Genomic DNA, 16,529 nt, shown 5'->3' on the forward strand with positions numbered 1-16,529 from the left:
GTGACACAGATGGGATTCGAAAGCAGGGTGTTGCAGCTCCCAAGAGGCACCAGTGTGTATGGGGAACAAACAACCGTGTAAGAAAAACACCGAAAATGAACCTTTTCTGCTTCATAATGGAGTTGGCACAGCGTACACAATCCCCTTGTCTGGACTGGAAGATGTGTTTCACTGTTGTTGTGCCATTGCTTAAATATACTGCTCGTTATCTGGGCTTCTGTTGACCAAACTGATTAACTCGCTGCTAATACAGAATGCTCGTTGCATAGTTTAACAGTAAAAAGAGTACCGTAAAAATCTAGGGCGACAGAGATGAGGTTGTATAATGTCCTGGTGAAAGCACACATGGAATAGTGTGTTCAGTTGTGATCTCCACACTACAATAAGGAAACGGTTACCCAGAGATTTAGCACTGGGATGATACATTTGACATAATGTATGCCGAACTGTGAATAACAAGGCTGTCATTCTATCAGGCAGTTCTGGAGCTAGATAAAGCATGAAAACATGCCGGCTCTGAAGAAACTGATTTGAGTTAAAAGCCAGCAGGTGACAAGCATTCAGGAGTGGATGTAGCTACAGTATGTATATAAAAAAAGAGCTCTCGGAATTTAAGGTGGCAGACCTGTACCTGTGTTGAAGGAAGCATTCCATTCTCTTTGTGATCTGGAATAAGGACGTGGAATCTTGCTATTGGCAAGTAGCTACCAAACTGCTCAACACTAAATTCCACAGTTCACTGTCCAGTTATATAATATTAATAATCATTTTCCTCATGAGTAAAGCGGTCATTATGCTGCGGTAGATGCCCTCTGAATGCTAACAGGCTTTCAGAATGCACACATTAACAGCAGCATAAACTCAAAGCAGTCACTCCAAGATGCAACCCAAAACCTTTTAATAAATGATACCCAAAAAACATTTGCACGGTTTATAAAAGCGTTAATATCCTCCACAGCGGTCATTACTGTAGATCAGTGGTTCTCAATTCTGGTCCTGGGGGACCACTGCCCTGCTGGTTTTTGTTCCAGCTGAGCTCTCAATTACTTAATTGAACCCTAATTGAACTAATAAGACAATATATCTTTCAATATCAGACGCATATTTCAATCTGGATAAATAAAACAGATGTATTTCTTTTTAGCCATTGATAACACTGTTATTTTTTTTCTGAGATGCTAAATCACTTAGATAGAGATGCCTGAATTAATGGGCACCCATTAGCTAAGGAGGGGGCATTGAGAGAGAGAGAGAGAGAGAGAGAGAGAGAGAGGCAGCAGCAGCAAGATGAGCTCTTAATTTAAACTAAAAAAATGTTAATCTAGAGTAAATTTAATTGTGAGAATTAAGAATATAAATCAGTAAGAACAAATAAAAAACAAATGGAAAACTTTTACTACAGAAATAAGACATCCAGGAAAAATTAAACAATTAAACAAGAAAGAAAGAAAGAAAGAAAGAAAGAAAGAAAGAAAGAAAGAAAGAAAGAAAGAAAGAAAGAGAAAGAAAGAAATAGAAAGAAAGCAAAAGAAAAGAACTGAACTGAAGAGGAAAAGAAAAGAAATAAGACCTCCAGGAAAATTAAACAAGAAAGAAAGAGAAAGAAAGAAAGAAACAGAAAGAAACAGAAAGAAAGAGAAATAAACAGAAAGAAAGAGAAAGAAACAGAAAGAAATAGAAAGAAACAGACAAATTGAAATAAACAGAAAGAAAGAAAAAGAAAAGAACTGAAGAGGAAAATAAAAGGTAAGCCTTTTTAATATAACAAATTAACTAAAACCTAATAGCTAAAAACTCTCAGTCACTGAAAGCAGCTGAAACCGGTTGGTTTTTGGCAGTTGGTCGGAATGGATAAATGTATCAATTTAGACCTGCAGAGTGGGAGGGGCCAGACTAGCAGTGTAATCCGATACCCTGATGAGGTCACCAGTGCAAAGGCAAAGAAGCTGTATAAGAACAAGCTAATGAAGGAGTCCCCAGAGACACTGATAGCAGACTGCAGCCTGGCTGGGGGCAAGAGGACCAAAACCAACCTGCTGTTCTATACACAGCACCCCACTGCCTGGCACACAGCCCTCTGCACAGCACATAGTAATATCAAGCTGGGAGGGATTTGCAAAGGAAGGCAACTGCGTATAGGAGATGAAACTGACCCTGACAGCACAAGGCTCAGCATCAATGTGTTTTATAATGGCACTATTATGATTCAGGGAACTGAGGCCAGCCTAGAACTATTCGAGAAAGATTTCCAGGCTCTAAAAGAACTGGCTGAGAAGGAGAAAAAAAATCCAGAGGTACTAGACCCAGAACAGCAGCCAGCTCCCCACACCGCAGACACAGCCCCCTGCAGCCCCCACACTGCAGACACAGCCCCCTGCAGCTCCCCCACTGCAGCCCCCCGCACCCCCCCGCTCACCCCCAGACTGCCCAGCACAGTGCAGCACTTGAAGGAATGCCTCTCACTGCTGGAGGTGGAGTTTGCAGAATTCAAGGAGCTCACCCTGACCACGCTGACAGAGAACGACCTCGTGCAGCAGATAAGAGACGAGGTGAGGCAGGTGAGGAACGAGGCCAGGGCTTCCATCAGGGAGCTGGGAGCTGAGATGGGAGAGTTGCGGCAGGACAACGAGGCCCTGAGAAACGAGCTGGCCAAGCTGAGAGAGGAGCTGCAGCGCAAAGAGAGGAGCATACAGAGCCTGAGAGAGCAGCTACTCAGAGTCACACCTCCTCCCCCCCACCCAGAACAGCAACACCACAGCCAGCCCAAGAACACAGGAGCTCCAGCAAGCAGGGCCTGTCTGACTGACACCGACACCGATACACACACCACATCATCCCACACACACACTGATCCAAACACACACCCCACTCCCCCAGCACACCCCGACAGTGAGACACTCCCCCCCACCACACACACTACCCCCCACTCCCCCACCACACACACTGATCCAAACACACACCCCACTCCCCCAGCACACCCCGACAGTGAGACACTCCCTCCCCCCACCACACACACTACCCCCCACTCCCCCACCACACACACTGCCCCTCCCTCCCACATCACACACACTGCCCCAGAGACACAGACTCCCTCGAGTAGACAGGCTAATAAAATATACAGCTCCAAGGTAGCCATTCTTATCGACTCCAACGGGAAGTACTTGAACCAGCGAAGACTCTTCCCCAGCAGCCGGGTAGCAAAATTCTGGTGCCCAACTACAGAAAGGGCGCTCCAGCTGCTGTGCCAGTCGACCCTGAGAGACCCCGAGCACATTATCATCCACACTGGCACCAACGACCTGGGCTCTCAGGGGGAAGATGTGGCCGAGTCGGTAAGGAGAGTAGCGGAGAAGGCCACAAAGGAGTTCCCTGGTGCGAAGATAGTGATCTCCACCCTGCTGCCCAGAGAGGACGTCCCCCAGCACACTATTCAGAGGATCAACAGTGACATCTCCAGAGGCTGTGCCCTTCTGCCTAATGTCCACTTGGCACACCACCCCACCCTGAGCACGCTGCACCTGTACGACCATGTACACCTCGACCAGGAAGGCGTTAGGATCTTCGCCAAAAACCTAAAGGACACTGCCATGGGCCGAGACCCCGCCAGCCACCCCCGAAACAGGAGCACACCGGACCACCACCAAGGACAGCGCAGCCCTGTGCTTACGAGGAGACCCCCCCAAGAACACCAGCCTCTGCAGCCTGGACACCGGCAGCACACACTACAACAGACCAGCAGAGCCCAGCCCAGCAGAGCCCAGCCCAGAGGGACCCAGCCCAGCAGAGCCCAGCCCAGAGGGATCCAGCCCAACAGAGCCCAGCCCAGAGGGATCCAGGAACAGCAGCAGCTCCAGCACAGCAGTCAGACAGAGCAGCAGCAACACAGCTATGCAGCAGCTGCTTCCAAACCAAGGACCCTAGCCAGCTCTGAGATGGGGGAGATACGGCAGCTCCTGAACTTAATTTTCAAAATCATGAGCTAAGTACACCCCACTCTAAATGTATTAGAAAAGAAATGTACAACTAATAATAATTAGAATAAGAAAATAATACAAATAATAAGAAAATACTTAATAGTGTAAAACATGTTACTGATTTATGTTCAATGTTTCTGACATTATATTTTATTCTAGATAATAATTATAAATAGCTTAAATTATAAATATGAGATCGCTTACAATTAGCTCCTGGAATATTCAGGGTTTGTGTTCGTCAGTGTTTGGGCTGAAGAGCACAGACCCTGAATTCATCAGAAATATAAATAACATAGATATAATTATTCTCCACGAGACGTGGTGCCGTGCTGATGTGTCCACTCACTGTCCCTCAGGCTACAGGGAGATTATAGTGCCCTCCCTGAAACACTCACACGTAAAACGTGGCAGAGACTCAGGGGGGATCATTGTGTGGTACAGAGAGGAGCTCACCGACTCTATTAGACCAATAAGAACAGGAGAGACCCACCTGTGGCTAAAAATGAGTAATAGCATTGTCACCTGCCAAACAGATATCTACCTGTGTGCAGCCTACATCCCCCCATCGGACTCCCCTTATTACAAGGAAGACACCTTCCATGATCTCCAGACAGAGATCTGCCACTTCCAGGCCCAGGGAAGTGTGCTGCTCTGCGGTGACTTTAATGTCAGAACAGGCACTCTGCCTGACTTCATGAACTCACAGGGCAACAGCCACATATTCGGACAATCCCCTCTGTACCACACGCACATGACTACAAACAGGAATAGCCATGACAGTGTGGTAAATAAAAATGGGAGACAATTATTGAATCTCTGTCAAGGCCTAGGCCTCTATATCATGAATGGCAGGATCAGAGGGGACTCTTTAGGTAGGTTTACATACAGCTCAGCTCTTGGTAACAGTGTGGTGGACTATGCCATCACTGACCTGGACCCCTCCTCTATTAATGCATTCACTGTCAGACCACAAACCCCCCTGTCAGATCACAGTCAAATCACTGTGTTCATAAAAAGAACAGAGCAGATCAACAACACACAGACACAGCCCTGTAAGCTGTACAATCTAAACCATTCCTACAGATGGGCTCCAAACAGCACAGAAATATACAAAGAAGCAATTGGCACCAATGAAATAGAAACCCTAATACACACATTTCAAAACACACAGTATCAACACACAAAAACAGGAGTAACTCTGGCTGTAAAAGATTTGAATAACATATTTAGAAAAGCAGCAGAAAAATCTAAATTAAAAATAGTAAATCGGAAAAACAACCAAAAGAATAAATTCAAAGAAAAGTGGTTTGATGAAGAATGTAAAACTAGAAGGGAAAAACTAAGACAGCTATCCAATCAAAAACATAAAGATCCAGACAGCCCAGATTTACGCCTCAGATACTGTGAGGCACTGAATCAATACAAACACACTCTAAGAAATAAAAAACAAGACCATATTAATAAACAACTCAGCGAAATTGAGGAGTCAATAAACCAAAATCATTTTTGGGAAACCTGGAACAACCTAAATTCAACAAAAAAAGAAGAATTGGCCATCCAAAATGGAAACATTTGGAAAAAACATTTTGAAAACCTTTACAAAGAAATACAAAACAAAGAACAAAAAACTCAAAATGCCATTTGTGAAAAACTAAAAAATTTAGAATCCTGTATTAAGGACAATCAGAACCCCCTCGACACCCCAATCACGGTGGAGGAGCTGAGTGATAAACTCAAGGCCCTCAAATCAAAAAAAGCAAGTGGACCTGACAGCATCAACGCTGAGATGCTCAAACACAGCAGCCCCAAGCTGCAGGAGGCCCTGCTCAAACTCCTCAATCTTGTACTGAGAGCTGGGTATTTCCCTGAGACCTGGAACCAAGGGCTTATAACACCCATATATAAAAGTGGAGACAAATTCGACCCCAATAACTACCGGGGCATCTGTGTGAGCAGTAATCTGGGGAAGGTGTTCTGCAGTATCATTAACGCCCGGATACTGGCCTTCCTTACCGAACACAGTGTCCTGAGTAAGAGTCAGATTGGATTTCTACCAAAACACCGCACTTCTGATCATGTTTACACCCTACACACCCTAATCAATAAACACGTCCATCAAACTAATAAAGGAAAAATATTCGCTTGCTTTATAGACTTTAAAAAGGCATTTGATTCAATTTGGCATAAAGGACTATTTCTTAAACTTCTTCAAAGTGGTGTAGGGGGTAAAGTCTATGACATCATAAAATCGATGTACTCAGAAAATAAGTGTGGTGTGAAAATTGGCAACAAAAGAACAGAATTCTTCACACAAGGGCGTGGGGTGAGACAGGGCTGCAGTCTGAGCCCAACACTGTTCAACATCTATATCAATGAGCTGGCCACAGTGTTGGAGCAGTCTGCAGCCCCTGGCCTCACTCTACATGACACTGAAGTCAAGTTTCTGCTCTATGCAGATGACCTGGTCCTGCTGTCACCCACAGAGCAGGGGCTGCAGCAGAGCCTGGCACTGCTAGAGCAGTACTGTCAGACCTGGGCCCTGGCAGTAAACATGAACAAGACCAGAGTCATGATATTCCAGAAGAAAGCCAGATCTCAGGGAAATAAGTACCACTTCACTCTAGGTAACACCACCCTAGAGCACACCAGCAGCTACACATACCTGGGTCTGACCATCAGTGCGTCAGGGAGCTTTAACCTGGCAGTGAATGCACTAAAGGAGAAAGCACGCAGGGCTTTTTATGCCATAAAGAGGAGGCTCTACAATATAAATCCCCCCGTCAAAATTTGGCTCAAAATTTTTGAAAGTGTAATTCAGCCAATTGCTCTCTATGGCAGTGAAGTGTGGGGTCCAATCACCAACCAGGACTACACAAAATGGGACAAACACCCCACAGAAACCCTGCATGCAGAGTTCTGTAAAAACATCATGAGATTACAAAGAAAAACACCAAACAATGCATGCAGGGCTGAATTAGGCCTTTATCCATTGATTATTAACATCCAAAAAAGAGCATTAAAATACTGGATTCATCTAAAAACTAGTGATCCAAACTCACTCCATCATAAAGCCCTGCAATACCAAGAGCTCAGCCCAGAAAAGAGTCCCCTCAGCCAGCTGGTCCTGAAGCTCACTGAGCTGAGCAACACTGACATCAGTCAGCTTCAGGACAGCACTGCAAAAACAATTCCAATTAGTGTAAACCAAATTATAAAACACCTGAAACACTCCTATCTGGACCATTGGGATACAAACACTAAAACACAAAACAAACTAGAGTGCTATCGGACCCTAAATAGAAATTACACCCTGGCAGAATACCTGGTAACTGTCAGAAACACAAAGCAGAGGCAGATCCTGACCAAATACCGGCTCAGTGACCACAACCTGGCCATTGAAAAAGGCCGACAGAGGCAAACCTGGCTGGCCAGGGAGAACAGGCACTGTGGTCACTGTGAGACAGGAGAGGTCGAGACAGAGATTCACTTCCTGACACACTGTGAAAAATATAAAAACATAAGGGACATTTTCTTCCCCAAATTCTGTGATTTAGTCCCAGAATTCCCAAAAATGTGTGATACCCAGAAGCTGTCAATCCTGCTGGGGGAAGACAAACACACAGCCAGACTGGCCGGTCAATACGTGGAGACCTGTCATAGCCTGAGGGACAGACCGTGAACACGTCACACTAGAGAGGGAAAAGAGAGAGGGAGGGAGGGAGGGATTCTGTTTAATATAGAAAGAGGGAGGGAGGGAGGGAGGGGGTATTGTTTAATTGAGGGAGGGGGGATTCTGTTTAATAGAGGGAGGGAGGGGGATTCTGTTTAATATAGAGGGGGGAAGGGGGTACTGTTTGATATAGAGGGGAAGGGAGGGATTCTGTTTACTGTATTAATATAGAGGGAGGAGGGATACTGTTAGTATTAAGAAAAATTCTTTGTCTGTATATTTGAGTTGGTTATGCCATGTATGTGCTTTGGCAACACAATTATTTTTATTGTCATGCCAATAAAGCCAATTTGAATTGAATTGAATTGAGAGAGAGAGGAGAGAGAGAGGAGAGAGAGAGAGAGAGGAGAGAGAGAGAGAGAGAGGAGAGAGAGAGGAGAGAGAGAGAGAGAGAGGAGAGAGAGAGCAAGAGAGAGAGAGAGAGAGAGAGAGAGAGAGAGAGAGAGAGAGAGGAGAGAGAGAGGAGAGAGAGAGAGAGAGAGGAGAGAGAGAGCAAGAGAGAGAGAGAGAGAGAGAGAGAAATGTCTGTCTCCATCTCTCCAGCACACAATGGATGAGGGGTTAATGAGAGATTAATACTAGCAATCAGATTGCTTTTGTAAGAAACAGCAGTAACGGATAAGCAGCACTAGCTGGAATGGAACTAGCTGGATCATTCCCTGAGAACTGGCATGTACCACTGAGGCACGGGGACCTTCACTCTAGTTCTGCGAAAACACATTCAGTGGGCTCACATACAGGCACACACATCACACAATCCCACCCACCCTTGTGTACATTAGTGGTACAGGCCATTAGCAAAGCCCGTTCCTATAAGGGGGGTGGGCTCTGCCTTGCCTAAGAGGCTACTTTATTCACATATAAACACATTCACAGATGTGTCTACACGCTTAGTGTTCTACCTCCATTACCACAGCCTGGTGCAGCCTTAGAGATCACTGACTGGAGTGTTAAAAAAATACAACAACAACAAAAAAAAAACAGGAGACACATTTGGTTTATGTGTGTGGTGGGGGTTTATAAATAAAGAAGAACAGAGAAGGAAAAAAAAAGATTGACTACTGCTAGTGCTCCGGACCAGGCTTGATGAGACTTGAACACGACTGTCAGTTAATACTGGGATCAAATTAAAGGATGCTTTGAATGCTGCCAGTGTTTGCCAGAGAACAGAGGACAGAGAGAAAGAAGAAAAAGGGATTTAGGAATGAATGGGAGCCCTTGCTCAGCATGTGGAGGGAATAGCTGACTATTTGGAGTCTCCAAGTAAGATTGCCTTTCTTTTATTGTATTCTGCGTGGATGGATTTATATTCCGGTGCTACTGGAAAGACAGAGTACAACGGATCCAATAATATAGTGTTTAAATGTGTGTGTGTGTGTGTGTCTGTCTTCTGTATATGTGTAAGTGTATATGCAAGTACAGTACATTTGTTGGTACCTTGTCATCTTAATATCTTAGAAATCAGCTATATCTATATCTAGTAAATGCATATATATATATATATATATATATATATATATATATATATATATATATATATATACATTATATATATAGTAGTGGGCATGCTATAGATACTGGATGTGACTAGAGTAGGAGATTGCTGCATTATCACAGAGCAGAGTTATTTAGAGAATGCTGTACAAGTTATTTATATAAGTGTATGTCTGTGGTCCCACACATTACAGAATGTGTCTGTTATGTATTTGTGTTGGTTAATAGGATAATCATCATAGCCCATATATACACACACAGCTGGGGACAGTTACTGTACTTACCCAATTGGATTTGCATTTACAGTACTGGTACACATCCCATTGTTTGTAAGTGTTTGATGCCTCGGTTTAATCAGGGAGCTCAATTATATTTAGCAAATCCTGAATTAGTAGGTATCTTGTTCAAGAAACACATTGTCTTACTGCGATAGGAAATGCAGTTATCCCAACATCAGTGCAGCCTCTTGCTTGCATTTCCCTCAGTGATATATAAACAGCAAACAAATGCGGCTCTAATTTCCCCTGATACAACCTTTACTTGGTATTGTACACAGAGAGAAGGCAGGCTAGACTGAGACGCTGCCTTTGTACTTTCTTGGTTCCTCGCATTTCTTGGTAACTGCATACTACGTGGCAGTGACTAGGAAGGACTATTCAATAACAAGGACATTAAAAGAAAGAAAAAACATATCTAAGCATTCCACTTGTCACTTGTTTGATGAGGAGAGACCTGGTAAACAATGGACCTGGTGTGGCATGTTGTAATGAGATAAGACAACTTGGAGGAACCTGTTCTTAATGAGCCCCTGACAAGATTAACATAGCGGGTCCCTTTAGTATTAATACAAAAAATATTTCAGATTGCCGCCGTGCATTAATCTCATTCTGTTTCTATGACACAGCTTATTAATCACAAAATTCCTGCTTGGATTCAACCCTTGGGCATTGCTTTGCGGGTGTAGAAGGTCTACTCCGATCTATCAATACAACATGTGCTCGCCGTTAATTAAACAGGGCCTGGGTTTTGTTGTGTATGCATGTGTGAGAATGACAAGCGGCTCCTTTTTCAATAGAAGATCTCCAGTAGATGTAACTGTCAGACCAGTAAGTGCAGCGGTCTGGGCTGTCTGTCAAAGCAGTTAATGAACCATTGTTAGAGGATCTTTTCAAACTGGTCACCTTTCCTGTGACCCAAATGTGTTGTCATAAATTGAAATCTGTACATCTTGCAAGTGCCACAGTACCTGTCTACGGTGCAAGTCTTCCTATCCTGTGCACTGTAGATAATCTTTTTGCAATCCTATTTCTGATGATGCTGAGATCTGGATATCGAACTACTTCATTAAGCAAACGCATGTTCAGAACTAGCCTTTCTTTCCTGATTTCTTTCTTTCTGTTTTGGACAGCTCCTAAACAATCTGTCACTTCTAACAAAGCCACACTAAAGATATCATTACATGGTTCAGCAAACACAGGCCAATTGCCAGTCATGTTCCCTTCTTATGTTTCATGTTACTTATTTAAATCTACTCCCTCTCCTGTATAAGACAGGCTCCCTAGTAAACCAGGAGTGTTTGCCTGTTCCAATGTCCGTAAAACTAATTGAGGTCTCTTTGGCAGCGGTGGATGTCTTGAGGTTTCTCACTCCCCGTACACACAAACAGCACTGTACCGTTTACTGGTTTCTGCTCCACTATTGTTTCTTGAGACTGCTTCCCTGCCCGTCGCCATGGCCAGGAACTTTCCTGCTGAATCCCATGCTTGCCAGCCGAATAGCATTTATTAAGTAATCCAACGCCATACATGTTTATAGATGTGATTGGTTACTAAAATACTTTGTCTTTCAATAACTATGCAGCAATACATTTGCTAAGAGCTTTAGAGTACAGTTTTTTTTTGGCAGAATGTCACTTGTTAAACCCACAGAGGTTTTAAAGTGGGTGATGAATGTTTAATTGTTTTTCAGTTGTACAAAATAAAAGAAATCGAGTTGTGCTTGCTAACCTTTTTTTTCTTACTTTTACTATTTGCTGTAAAATATTTACAAGTATAAGTCTTACAGAAAGTTGAAAACTAAAACAAGCATTGTGGCAGGTTGTTAATTAATTCCCCAGAAGTTTCAGTCTCGTAAATAGTCACTAATTCCCAGGAAATAGCCTTGGTACATTGACCGTTATTGCTTAATTACTTTTGACATTTGCTTAAGAATAATAACTTGATTTTTTTTTTCTTTCTTTAATGTGGGTTTGTGCATTCTGATTGAAATAATAACAATAGCTAATAACTAGGAAACTAGGAAATCAATGATAGTGCCATCTAGTGATAGCCAAGGGAGGTTCCCTTGACAGCCTTGTGCATATACAGTATATATATATACATATATATATATATATATATATATATATATATATATATATATATATATATATATATATATATGATTATAAAATTGAATTTGGGTTTGATGTAACACAGCCTCAGTTCTCAATCCCTGAAACAGACAGAGAACATGGTTTAGGCTAACATGCATGTCTTTCAACATTAATAACTGTCTTCAGCAGCCATTTTGCATAATCTCATTATGCCAATTGTATTTATGTTCCCCGAGCTTACAGGAGAGCAAGGACAGCTGGCAGGTCGTTGTTGTTGCTTTTGCTTAAATATATTAGGGCTTGTTAGCAATTAGGAGCTGCTCCATCCATTCCCCATAGAGCTGAACTACATGTCTGAAAAGCTGTGGGTTCAACACCATGCCTCCATGTGGTCTTCCAAGCTAAAAGTTGACCCTAGAGTTATAGCGGTTTTGCACCTACTGTACGCATGGAAGTGCTGGGGACAGAATTACACCCCTTAGCTGTGCATGTATGAATATTCGAAAGGTGTGCAGTTTTCCAGGGGATCTGCCTTGCAGCACTCTTTCGAAAGTTCACATTTTAGCAGTTCTCTGCGAACAAAAAATAAATAAATGAATACAAATGTGCAAGGCTGTGAAAGCCCCTGCAGGAAACTTTCAGATGAGATGCTTTAAATATCAGCCAGCAGCCCTGAGCTTCCGTTTCACAGCTTTAACAGCTGAAACCGTTCCCAGACTGAGTGCATGAAAACGGATATCATGAGATTGCAAGCTGTCGACCTTTAAAAACAATAAAGTCACAGGGTATAAATATTACATCACCGAATTATTACTGCATCTCTTTGAAAAGATATGAGTGTAACACTTTACATTGTGTCTCTAATTACTGTGTACTTACACAGTATGTTATCATGCATAGTAGCAATGTTCCTAACCATAACCCTTTTCTGATACAATTGTGTACTTACATATATCGTGCAAGAAGTACATTGTGACTGTGCACACATAATATCATGTGTAAGTACACTATGCAAATACACAGTCAATAGAGACACAATGTAGTTATTCTGCATCTCTTTGAGAAGGTATTAGCAATTGAGAGACAGTCCAGCGTGGTAGCCTTTCATTCCTGGACCTCAAGGGCTCATCTTATCGTAGTTCTGTTCAGAGTTCTTAAAGTACTGACAGGACTTCAGTCCCATTTACCATAATATGTGTAAAAAAAACTAATGTTGGTCCTGTTCTCAAGTGTACTTAATTAAGGAGTTCCTTTCTGAATTACATAAATTAATTTTGCATTCTTCAGCTCAGCAAAAATAATTCAAGACTGAAAGGGTTAAGGTTTGAACCTGCCCTGATACTTCAGCCTGTGCAATTATACAGACACCAAAACAGCAAATCCACTAAGCATTCACAAGCATGTTTCCAGGGAGGAGTCGATCCTAATAAACCCAGCCGCTTACCACTACTCAGTCTATTATATAACAGCTCAATCAGAGTCGTGCAGCTGAACTGTCAATTCAAAAATACTTGAATAAGCTGCAGAGCACGTCTTCCTGCCCTGGCCCTCAAAGACACTTCATCACTAGCATTGTGTGTGTGAGGCTTTAACACAAGAAGAAGAAGAAGAAGAAGAAGAAGAAGAAGAAGAAGAAGAAGAAGAAGAAGAAGAAGAAGAAGATAAATTCTTTCCCTCAACTCTTGAATAATTATACAAGGCTGACACAGATTCTTGTTCAATACTGCAGATTTCTAGTGTGACATTGTCAGATTTCAGCAAATGCTGTGGTGTGATTTATTGCTTTTGGGTAGCTTGCAGTGTGGGGTGAATACACATAGAACAACAGCAGAAGTAACAGCACAATATCTTGACAAGGCAACATCTACCGCCAGGCTGGGATTTGCGCTCAAACACGTTCTTCGCACTTATTATTGTGTTTCAAAAATGAGCAATTGTACCTGTGAAACGACTCCCCAAACCTGAGCGCTTACAAATCAAAGACAGCACTTCTATAAGGAAGGGGCAGATTTAATGAGACCTCCCTCCGCCAACCCCAGCCGTGCGTCAGAACGGAAACAAGGAGATTAGCCTATGGGTTTGAGCTGAGGACTGAGCAAGGATCTTTATTCCAAACCCCAGCTTAGCCAAGACAAGCCAGTTCAATCCCTTGTGCTCCTCTCCCTGCCAGCTGTGACAAAATGAATAAACGGATAAAAGATAAGATGTGCCATCTTCACATTGTGCAAGATGCAATGTATCACGCATATCTCAAGAAAATTAGATTTGTTTTCATAGACCTTTTTTTTTAAATCCAGTTATCTCTGGTAACACTTTGTGTCTCTAATGTTTTTGCACGATATAACCACAACCTTAACTCCCTAACCCTAACCCTTTTCTGATACATTTGCGTATTTACATATATCGTGAAAAAAAAAACATTTACACCTTAAGTACATTGTAACTATGCATAATAACATTGCAATTATATGTAAGTACACATGTATTTACTAAGTGACTACTCTCTAACACACAGTAAAGTGTTAATGAATGAAGTGTAAAATATGTAGTATGTAGTCCTGTTGTCTAGTCTAAGCTTTAATAAATAATCTACCTCTTGAGTTTCCTGACTGAACCCCTGTTCTTGGAATACGGACAGAAAACACTTCTGAAGTGTTCTGGTATTCTGTTACTGTATCAGCAGCTACAGGTTCTAAATACTGCTTGGAATGCATTGTTACTGAGACACATAAAACATCAGTTCTCTCCTGACTATTTAAGCCACTTGCTTACTGATGTGGTGAATTGTTTTACAGTGAAACGGATGCTTCTGTCTTTTATAAAATACGGACAGCAGTTGAGAAATATATTATATTCAGAACATGTTCCTGCCGCAGCTTTATCAATTGCAAACATAATTAAAGTGAGATCGCCGTAGACACAATGTGGGCAAGTAGTGGCGAGACATGCTGAAGTGTTATTGCAGCTATTAAAGTCATTGACGTTAACAAGCACGCTATTAGAGTAATGACATGAGGATGCTTTAGACTTGAGACAAAGGGGCTGAGGTTCCAGTGATGACACACCATGTTATTAGAAAGATTTACTGCAGCAATCTTAAACTTAATATACTGTACATAGATTAACAACAATAACTGTAAACCTCTTTCATATGCCCATTAATTAGCAGGTAACAACCATTCAACCAGTGACTCAACACAAGTCTTCAGGTTGTAACTTTGAAGATACAAATCTCCATTTTAATTGAATGTGTACTTTTGTGTGCATAATGTTTATTTTTTGTTTATAATTTTTTTTTAAAAAACATTGTAGCTGATTAGAAAAGCATTCTTTCAGATATTGTATCCAGCTGGATGCCATGGTTTTGATTTTCAAAGATGCCCATCTTCATTTTCAGATCTTCCATGAAAGGAAGCATTACCAGCATTCAATATACAATGTACGTCTATAGAAATGAATGCAGTAGATCATGTATGGTGACGTTATAAGTAGGCATTTCAAGGCTCAGTCTGTACAGAGAGACCAAACCATCAGTGCGCCTTACTAAATGGTCTTCAATGGCAAAGACACTGTAGGGGCAATGCATGGCTACTGCACTATACTGCAGTGGTAGCACTAGGGTTGTAGAACTACAACCCTAGTACCAACAATCCAGTAAGTGGATCTGTAAATACATTATTCAAAGACTGCAATGCAAAGTGTTCATATTCTCTGTGAAAATGCTGCACTTTCCAAGTTTGCATTGATTTGGGCATAGGTTATGGTGGCTTTTTGCCACTGATTGAATTAGGAAAATTAGGGTAATTAACATTATAAAAAAAGAGACAATGCAAAGCCAATGATCAATTTTTCTCCATTATAAAATGTATTCATACATACTGCATACTTGTTTTTTCTTTGAAATTGCCAGGTTATCGCTAGCGGCTACCTTTACATGTGAAAACTCACTTAAACAGAGCGGAGCGTTGTCTCCAGCAGTTCAGATGAAATCTGTAGTGCCGAGCTGTAGTATGAGATGCATTGGAGTACACTGCTGTGAGGAGGTTAAAGATGGCTTCAGAAATTATAAACATACTCTGCAATCCTCTTTCCTTGAAAAGACAGTAACACCCTATCTCCCAATTACTCAACTCTGTGTTCCTTGAGGCCATGGTGATACAGCTTTAAGAGGACATGCACACAGAGCACCAGAAATCCAAAGCCTCTGAAGACATTAGTCCCTGTCTGAGCAGTCAAGCACAACATGTCTCCTAATGCTGCTTCCTGTGTACATCGCATTGTAGCAAATAAACACAAGCGCTTGATTGAAGTACTCATGCTAAATCACACAGCTTTCCAATACCCCATTCACTTTATCTAAATAAAAAGGTTCAATACATTTTGAAAACGGAATTGTCAGCGACGTGAACCACAGCCGGGTGGTTTCAGCGTGTCGTTCGCGCATCATTGAGGTTGTGTCATGGGTGTACAGTCCATGAAAACCCCTCTCCGCCACCCAGACTGGCAGGAATGGGCTTCACCCAGTTATGAATAAAGATCAGCTGCAGAACAGGGAATTGCAAACATGTTTTTGAGAAGCAAGAAAACATTTTTTTTTTTTAATTAAAGTGCAAACGGGGGGGGGGGGGGGGGGGGGGTGGTTAGGGGGAATGTGTTTATGAGCCACATTCTTGCAAAACTCGACATCATTATAAATGCATTTTTGAAACTGTGGTTTGACTCATGATTGGCAAAACTAAAAGATTGTGTTTCTAAAGCAATGTTCTGTCAAGGTGTTTACATTTTCTAATGGCCAGGATGTGCTGCCAGACTGAAAAGTATAGGCAGTTAAACTGGAAAGATTTAGCTCATCCCAGCCAGGAACAAAAAAATGTTTTGAACAGCTGCAAAAGGTCAGAGGCCGGTCGTCATCACATGATCCGGATGGCATTTAATTGATTGCTCTATGCTCCCATGT

General features: G+C 42.1%; 1 protein-coding gene across 2 annotated transcripts in view; it reads left to right on the forward strand.

Annotated features, from left to right (window-relative positions):
- The first annotated feature begins 8,538 nt into the window (after positions 1-8,538).
- The window catches only part of LOC117397461 (galactosylgalactosylxylosylprotein 3-beta-glucuronosyltransferase 1), a 54,416-nt gene continuing 46,425 nt past the window's right edge, over positions 8,539-16,529 (forward strand). For both annotated transcript variants that reach the window (XM_059010225.1, XM_059010224.1), the window contains exon 1: positions 8,539-8,967. The gene's annotated coding sequence lies outside the window, so the exon portion shown is untranslated. The remainder of the gene's footprint in view (positions 8,968-16,529) is intronic.

Source organism: Acipenser ruthenus, chromosome 40 (genome assembly GCF_902713425.1).
Source record: "Acipenser ruthenus chromosome 40, fAciRut3.2 maternal haplotype, whole genome shotgun sequence".
In the NCBI taxonomy this organism is placed as follows: Eukaryota; Metazoa; Chordata; class Actinopteri; order Acipenseriformes; family Acipenseridae; genus Acipenser; species Acipenser ruthenus.